We start from the raw sequence: 9,553 nt of genomic DNA, 5'->3' as shown, positions 1-9,553 counted from the left end.
TGCAGAGAAAGAGAAAGACTGACCTGGAGAGGCTGTGGGAGTAAAAAAAAAAAAAAAAACAACCACAGGAATGTGTCTGTTTCAGTAAAACTCACGAACGATTTCTAGCAGCCTCCTTTCCCTTAAATAATAATCACTTAAAATAAGCAAAAGAAAAAAAGAAATCCAACTACACCACCGTGCATTTGTTTCTACAGATCTTTTTCTTTCCCTTCTCTGGCTCCTCTGACCACTCCATGCCTGGGTTATTTATGGTGTAATCTACAGCGAGGCATTGGGCTGCTGTCACACAAATTCAAGGCTCGCTAGCCATAAACCAGGCATGATTGAGATACCAAACACCCTTCTCTCAAGTGCTCCACCTCAGACGGATGGCTCTGTTTAACACTTAGTTTCCCTAAGCACTCCCTCGTCCCCCGTAACGTCCCCCCCAAGCGGGGCGATGTGTCACGCGCCCGAGCGCGGCAGCACACGCCGCTGCCGTCCCGGCCGGGATGGGTTATTTACTGCCGATGAGCCAAAGCTCTCCGTGGCAGAGATTCCCCAGACTTGTACTCGTTAAATTTTGATGGGTGCAGTATCACCTGTTAGCCACGCTTAATTGCCGCTGCTCTTGCTCGCCGTGAGGAAATGTCGAGCCCACCTCGAGTCAGCCCGGCCGGCTGCGTGGCCGCAGTCCCGAGGGCAGAGCATCCTCCCCACGCTGCTGCCAGCCTCTCCGTCCCACCCACGTGCTCTCCGGTCCCCGAAGGAGAGGGCAGGTGTCCCCACGCTCGTCGTAGGGAGAGCGGAGGGGAGGAAAGTGCTGGATGTGTTCCCCCACGCTGCTGTCGCACTTCTCCCATTTCCTCTAAACCTCCTGCCTTTCCCAAGCACCCCCGAGGTCTTTCCAGCCTGGCGTGGAGGACAGGGGACAGCAGGGCAGCACCCATCCCTGCTTCAGCCACCCATCCCTGCTTCAGCCACCCATCCCTGCTTCAACCACCCATCCCCATCACGCAGAGCCAAAGCCGACGAAAGGCTGTGCGCCCTCCTCTCGCCCCACCAGCCGCTCCTTGGTGTGACCGTCCCGCACCCACGGCTGACCTGCACCAGCCACCCTTCAACTTCTACACACCGACCGGGTAGTTCGTTAGCGAATACACTTACAAGACAGTGCCTTGGATCCTGTGATGCTGACTTTTTTTTTTTTTTTTTTTTAAGTGGTTTGGTTTTTTTTTTTTTTTTAAAGGAATATATTGCACACATTTCAAGAAACCCCTCTAGGGTAAAATAAAAAATATATATAGATGGCTAAAATAACAAATGAATCATAAAACTTAGAGATGGAAAAGGACTATTAGATCATCCAATTTATCTTGCTGTCTGCCAATACAGGTTTGTTCCCCGCAGACCGCTCCCCAGGGCTTTGTCTAGCCTTTCTGACTTAACTCCAGCACGCAGGGTCCTCTGCCACTTTCCTGGGAAGAATAGTTAATGGTTTAGGCATGTTTTATAGGTACAGGGCCAAATCCTGGCCTGAAGGGAGTCTCACCTGCAAGGCACACAGGCGTTGACCCCGAATATTTTAGCGACTCCACAAAGCAGCAATACACACGCCACTTGAGCGTGTTTTCACCTCGTGCCCTTGCACACGGCTGCCGGCCCACACCACCCCGTAAGGCTGCGGGGCCGAGACCGTGGTCCGCAAGGGGCCAGGTCCCCTCTGTCCCAGAGCCCCGGGTCCGGCCGGCTGGGCAGGATCGGGACTGGGCAGGATCGGGACTGGGCAGGATCAAGCGCCTACCCATGCTCCAGCATTCCCCTATTGATGGAGACTGCCAAACCAGCTGTAGGCAGCTCTCAGCAGGCTTAAGAGACTGCTCTAATTTATTCCAAGGGTTTGAACTTGTATCTTTTTTTTTTTTTTTTTTTTAATTATTGGTGATACACTCCAGCAGAAGAACAAACAAACAAATAAAATCAACCCTTCAGCTTCTCAGATGGATGTTTTGGCTACAGGGCAACTTTGAAAGCTGGTTCAGTTGTTGTTTTTGCTTTCATTTTTTGCTGCTCCTTAAAACTGTCTTGATTTAATAAAAGTTAAATGTTTTCATAGGAAAATCAGGCTGGGTGGTTTGTGATTCTTTTATGTACAACACGAATATTACATTATTCAACAATTCAGGAATAAATTTAATTCTGTCTACCTTCTACCTTTGCTGAATGTTTTACAATTTAAATAGCTGGTCTGACAGTGAAGTCCGGGTACTAAGGAGAGATGGGTTAGCTCCAGAAGGGCACCAAGGTCGTGGTACAAAGGACTTCAAGTGGGACATCACCAAGTGTGGGGGAGGCAGGAGAGGCAAGCCTGGGACCGAGGGCTGGGGTTTGCCACGCCAGAAGTGGGATTATCTGGCTCACCTTCCTGAGACACCACAAAATGGGAAGGACCCACTCTTTGCTCTGAAATTTAAAAGCACAAAAGAGCCACCCGAGCTGGCCACCCTTCACAGACAGCCCCGTTCACCGCCCCGACCCCCTCCATCCAAGGGCGAGGGGGTACCCGGGCCGGGGACATTTCCACGTGGGTCCATCCCTTACACCGGAGCATGGACTGAGTTTTCCTGGGAGTTTGCACGCGGCTGATGCCACACGTTCCCGAGTCAGCCTGGGGCACGGCTGCTGAGCACACCGCACCCAGCACAGCGGCTTGAGAGGTTGATGTCACTCAGGGCAGTTTATTAGGAAGATTTATGGTTGGGAAAACAAAAGTTTAGAGGAACAAAAGCCTATCCTAAATACGCTCAGCATCTGTTCCTGGTTCATGCCGACTCCTCAGCCCCAGCTCAGAGGCGATTCTGGAGCAAACCGAGCTTTTAACTGGGCTCCAGACCTCAGGCTGAGGACAGGGAAGGCTGCAAAGGAAACAGCCTTCATGGATGGAAAAGTAACAAATATCATGAGGAAAAACAATCCAAAACGGAGTATAAAAGTTCAGGTTGTATCAAGTTGCTCCCCACTACCGGGCGGGTCTTTCCTTGTTCGCAGGAAGGAGTCGAGGTCCTGAGGATGATGATGGGGATCCTCCCAGGACGCAGCCCACACAGACATCCCCGCTGCCAGCGCTCACTGCACCCAGGGCGAAGAGCTGGGAGATCCTCTCCTCCTCCATCCACCAGATCCCACGGGGAGCAGGGGTGCGCTGGTGTTGGCAGTCGTGCGCAGGGCCAGGCTTTTATCACGGCACGTAGAAATAACCAGCCGCACCAAATACACGCGGCAAAATTTAGGCTACGCGCACATGAGGACTGAACATGGTCCTCCTCAAACGATGTTTTCTCACGCGCCCTGTTTTTGACGATCAGCAGCACACTTGGCACCATAAACGAGTAAGCAGGAAAAGGGACGTGCTCATACGCGATTCAGTCAATATGAGGATACAGGGGTAGATAAAGGCGGCACAAAACAGGGTGAGAGCTGTCGGTAGATACCCAGCTCCCCACTGCCCCGGGACTGTGTGGTACCTTAAACACCAGCTACATGCCCTAAAGGAGTTCTTAACCAAGCCGTGCTTTGGAGTAACACAGTTCAAATACTGCCTTTATTTTTACCTCAACACATCAGCCCCCTGCAGCCTTGTGGAGCAAGGTCCAGACCACTCCATTTTGTAAAATTTAGGACTTTGGCAGAGTTTTCTGCAGCCCAAACAGTAATCCAGGCTAAGCACTTTGATATCTCCTCTGGTTCTCCTGAAAAATACACCTAAGTCCCTAAAATATTAAGTGCATCACACGTCTAAAGGGCCCTAGCGAGGGAGGAGGAGGCTTGTTGCAGAGACGATCAGATAAACCTCAACACTAAGAAGAGCATTTGGGAAACAAAGACTGCCTACGCTGAAAATATTTATTGCAATGGTACTGTCACTTGAAAGGTATTTACAACATTTTTAGTACAGAAAAGACATACTTTTGCTGGTGAAATTATGCTTTTATGGCTGTAACATATTTAGGGACTTTGTATAGATGTGGCGATGAACGCCGCCTTTGAAATTTTGGAGAGACTCTGGCCTACTGGTTGTTCCTACAGTGACCAGACAGAGCAGGGCTGCGATGCTGAGGTTGGACTTTTCAGGTGCTACTGCAAAGGAAGCATTAAATTACATAAAAGGAATATTGCCCAGAGAAATATACCTTAAATGTGAAGTTTCTTTTTTTTTAAAAATTGATGCTAGTTTTACATTAATACTCAGCTGTAATTTATAACGATGCTTAATTTATAATGATGCAAATATAGCTACAGTTCCTCAGTTACCAAAAGTCCTTTTTGCTGGTAGACTAGCCCTGATCTTTATTTTTAAAGCCTTCTCAACTAAATTCACTGAATCGGGCTTTTTGAGTATGCAGGTCAGTGGCGTGGCACAATTCAGGTGCGATTAAGGTGTCCTGAGACCAGCCTTTATAATTCCAGTACCAAAGATCGCTGACAAGTAAAAAAACCAAAAAGCCAGAACCAAAACCAAATCCAAAACATTTACTGTACCAGGACATTCAAGTATTCCCATTTAGCTGACAAGAACTGAACAGCATTACAAGCGTTTGAGAATTTTGTTTGCTTGTTTTTCTGAAGTAACTAATGAAATATCAGTAGCTCTGGATAAACTCATCCCAGCATGCACTCAGGTTAAATTAACAAAATGAGAAGCCCATGAGCTTAGGAAAACAGCAATAATGCTAGGCTACAGAAGGCGGAAATCGCTTTTCTTATATAAAAAGTCCGTCTGTAAGCAATTGTGCTAATGCTTTAGAGATGATCAGCTCAGGCTTTTGAGACGAACAGAAAACAACCAACTTTCTTATCGGGAAAGAAAATTTTCAACCTGAAAACAGATTCTGTCAAAATGTCAAAGGCCCAGATTCAGGTTCTGCTAAAAGAGGCTTTTACAAGACCCGATTTGAACAGAAATGCTGAGTTCAATTACCTTTTAACCTCAAGCAGAGGGAGAGAGACAAGCAATAAAAACCCAAACACAATGCTGAAGGTAAATCAGAAAAAAACAGAAATAAAGAAGTGTTAAATCTCATCCTGATCTGACTTTGTGGAACCCACAGAGCAAACGCACGATGCTAACATTGAGAAGTAAATTGGGAAGGTATTTCCATTAAGGTGTTATTTGCACTAACGTTTACCAAAAAATTGAGCCTGAAAAATACGTTATCTGGACAGTAAAGATAACTGAAGTGCAGAGCCATTTCTCCTCATTTAACTGTGAACAGAAACCTGTAAGCAGATATACAAAATACCTTGGCCTGCTGGCTGAAAAGCTGGGGGGTTTCTGGAGGTTTTGGTGAGAGGTAGTTGGAGGAACACAGGAGGAAAAAAAATGCAAGTTTGATGAAAATGTGTTTTGGAATTAATTACAATTTCACTCAGTTGTTCTGATCTTCTCTTTTCCCAAACTATTTATACTCAACTTTGACATTAAAATTTCACTCAGTTAGCTCAGAATGACTTTATTTAGCAATGTTTAATTAGATTTTTGAGAACATATATATATATATTAAAAATTCAGAAGTACCCTAAACTGAAATAACATATTTTGTGACAAAACGTCAACTTTTTTTTTGATAAGAGGGGGCATTTTTTGCTTTAAGTGAAAACTATTTCCTTATTTTCCAGAATTAGCAGAAATCCAAGAAGTCTGTCGTTTCCATAGCTCACATAGGTAATGCAGGCTTCTACAGTTCACTATTTACCAATTGTTCCAATAAACTGCACCAAAGATGGAGGGATGAAATTGCAGAAAGGTTCTTTGCAAGTAATTATTCAACAAGAGGAAAAATCTGTAATTAGGTCATGACTTTCAGAGAGGATTAATGAAAACTTTTTATATGTGTAAAATGAGTTTTAAATGCCAAAGTGTTCCATAATTCTTTATTAGACCAGATTTGCTCCTGCAAATAGTTTTGTACCGAAGATTCACGCAGGGAAATGTCTGTCTCATAGTGATGTGTACCACACTGTAAAATGCATCATTTAATTAATCATAAAATGTTGAGTAGTCAAAAATAATGGTAGCCAGCAGCTAAACCGCACACTAAATCTGCTCTGTAGTGACACATTTCAGTAAATATTGATAGGGTGAGAAGAGAAAATCGGAGTTAACATTTCTGTATCTACCGATTTCCTTTGGTTCATCTCACTTGTCGGTGAAGTTTTCTGGTCGTACCGTGATTTCTGCTCCACAGATTGTTTAAATAGGTCAACACCTTTCTACATGTATGGTCTATTCTGGGGCAGCCGTGTTTTTGTTTTATTTTGATCTACTTTTATGCAGTTGCTAATTAATTTAGGAATCTAAAGTGAACTTGGCCTTAAGATACACAGCACCTTCCGCAGAGCGAGCGGGTCCGTCTCCGCACGGCTCGTCTCCTCCTTTAGCCTGTACCAGGTGGCTCTTCTTTGCTAACATCGCCATCTAATGCCCAAACCCACGCTAAGCCCTCGCTGGGAGGAGGAAACACGATGCTGTGATTGCCTTCTCTGCAACATCGCCCGATCAAGATGCTGCTGAAAGCCACCCCTTTGCCCACCCTAGAGCTTCCCCCAGTAATAAGAGTGAGTGGAGCAACGATGACTCTTTCGAAGTGTTCCACACGCACACTGGAGGTAACAACCTTCCCCTGTCCTACAGAAGCCGAGACACCTTCGTGAAGCGTTAAACACCAGAAGAGGCGAACTCCTGGAGGCTGCAGAGCCCAGCTCAGCCTGGAAGCCGGCAGCGATGATATTCTGCGTGTAGGGAGCTAGGGATAACCTCCGTGGAAACAAAGGGAGCAAAAGTCTAAAGAGTGCGAGGTGTCACCAAAATCCAGAGTTCCCCAGTGCCAAGCTTCACTATCCTGCAGAAAGATGCTGCTTGGTCCAGAGCTAAGGACATTGCTTTGCTTTCATACAAAATATACAGAAGGAATATAAAGCTGCTGTATCTGCCCTAAGCAGGTCAGGCTCAGTTCAACCAAAGGCAATAATAAAATTAAGAACGGATGATCCAGGGAGATAACACACTTTTACATTTAACTCTTTAAAGGAGGAGATGGCATACTTACAGGTCTGTGGTCAGAACAGAGGCCAGCATGGCAGTCTGAAAAGTGTCAAACCAGAGCATTTCTTGTTTCGCAATAATGTGCTCAACCCAGCAGCCTTCCCTCTGGAATTATGCTGCAACAGCTACTAAAAGCTACCAATTCTTGCAATATTTCACATACGACCCAATACTGGACTCAGTATCTATTAATAATGAACTCCCAACTAAATAAAACTGCATACCATGGAACCGACCCTTGCTACAGATAACAATACATGTCAAAATGGGCACTCTTGTAATTAGCATGTAGTTACTCAATCTGCATAATTACAGACAGTAATCATGCTGTAGCATGTTTGGAAATGCTAGATCTCATTTTCCCCAGTAATCCTAAGTCATATGAATATCTTCTGTAGGAACTACTACTTTAGATGTTATGAATTAATATTAAGATGAAATTGAATTAAATGTACTGATTTTAATGTCATGAATGTACTCATAACTATTTTTTCCCCTGAGAACCATCTGCAATTTAGAGACTTGCTAATCCTAATTAAATGCACTTTTCTCAAGTGTGTGCAAATGAACAGAGAAATCTGCTCAGTAACGCACTTGAATATTTTCCTCTTTCACAAAGGGGAAGAAGAAACTGTTTTGTGATTTAATATTACATCTTCCTCATAAGAGAAAACGAGTGTTGCTTCTTCATAATTTCAAGACGTACAGTAGTCTATGTATCTCAACTGGTAATTTATTAAAAGCATATGAGGAAGATCCCTCAAACAAGAGTTTATAATGCTGATCTGAACAGTTACTCACTGTAAAGTAACACTATTTTAGTTATGCCTTCCAGCATTTTAGACAGTACTTGAAGTCCTCCGATACTCTGCTGGGAGGCAACAAACAGAACCTGGCACTCTGCAGGTTACTGTGCAAACCAGTTATCACAGGGCTTCACTGGCATGAGGGGGATAGAAACCAGAGCAGACCATGGAGTCAGGAGCACATCTCACCAACCCCTTAACTAGAGTAGCTTTATCAACACCAACAGTGAAAAGACACCTGAAATTTATTCACTGACTCCATTTCTTTTTTGTTTTGGCCTTCCCCACAAAGAGAGTCTCAAACCTTTCCATTAACCCAGCTTAGGCTGGGAATAACATTTACTTCAAAGCAGTGGGGCAGGGGGAAAGTTTTAGCAGTATTAATGTAGCTCACAACTGAGGAACCAATCATATGACAAGAGAGACATGGTAGCACTGAAAAAACCACCTCCAAAATCCCACACTGTTTGAAGATGCAATAGACTTGAGGACAAAAAGACTTTTCAACCTTCAGCTGAATATCCTTGTACTGGTTCCGTATCTTTAACGCCTCCCTCTCAGTCAGTTAGTGAGCACACATCTATCGTCTCCAAGTCAGTCTAGCTTATCTGAAACTAAAGGCAAAAAGGACACTCAGCACTTCTAAGAAGCACCAAAGGAAAGCCATGGTTAATAGTAAAGATGACTTGCAAAGCTCACACTTGCTTCCTGTACCCTGTCTAACCCTGTTGTCATTAAGCACTGCACAGAATGTTACCCTAAGCCCAGCTGAACGCCTTCAGTAGCGAGACTCCAGGACCCCTCATGGGTGCACCACAGGCACTGTACAAACTTGTTATTTCTAAAGCAAGTGACAGATCCACACACCGCATCATTTTGTTCTTAAGCTCTCACACTTCGAAGCTTTTATCCTCCCCAGCAGCACTGCTTTTACTTAAGTCAAGAAACTAGTCTAATCCACAAGCCTTATCACGGCAACAAGTGCCAGCCTAGTAGAGGAATCAAAAGCTTAACCTGTGATGTCAATGAGGCTGTGGTCACTCATATAAGTACGCTTAAGTGCAGTTGAGGTATGTTGGGGATCTCATCTGATGACCTCCCTTTCTCTCGAGGGTGAGTTGCCTTTGACAAGTCTTTTCAAGCTGTCTTCAAAGCTCATAATCTAGTTTTGAGATACGGTCAGAGGTGTTGGTGAGGTCTGACACCTCAGTCAAGTTTCAAGAACACACCAGACCTAGAAATTTTTCAGAACATATTTGGTTTCAAAAACAGTTTAAGCCCATACAAATTCTGAAATCTCACCAAAAAAAAAAAAAAAACACCAACCAAACCAAACCAACATGCTCCCCTCATAATGTTATTACCACAAAAAAAATCCATACAATAACTCAATTTCCTCTCTTGAAGGAAAAATAACTGAAAGAGAAGAAACAAAAGGTTTCTGCTGTTTTAAGAGTTTTCCTCTTAAGCCTCACAGATGGATTTTCTGGGAAGCGGCTGAATATTTTCGTATAAGCAACCGAACAGGGCATGAACTTGGTTTTGGTTGTCGGCAGGTTCTCCTTCTCCCGCTCCCCAGCGGCGCGAGTATGACAAACGGTCAAGTGAATATGAAATTCCAGGCAACTCATTTTAAGCTTTAAAAGCAAGACACAGAAACCAG

Source organism: Aquila chrysaetos, chromosome 3 (assembly GCF_900496995.4).
Source record: "Aquila chrysaetos chrysaetos chromosome 3, bAquChr1.4, whole genome shotgun sequence".
NCBI classification, from domain to species: Eukaryota; Metazoa; Chordata; class Aves; order Accipitriformes; family Accipitridae; genus Aquila; species Aquila chrysaetos.
Note: the sequence above shows the minus strand (reverse complement) of the source record.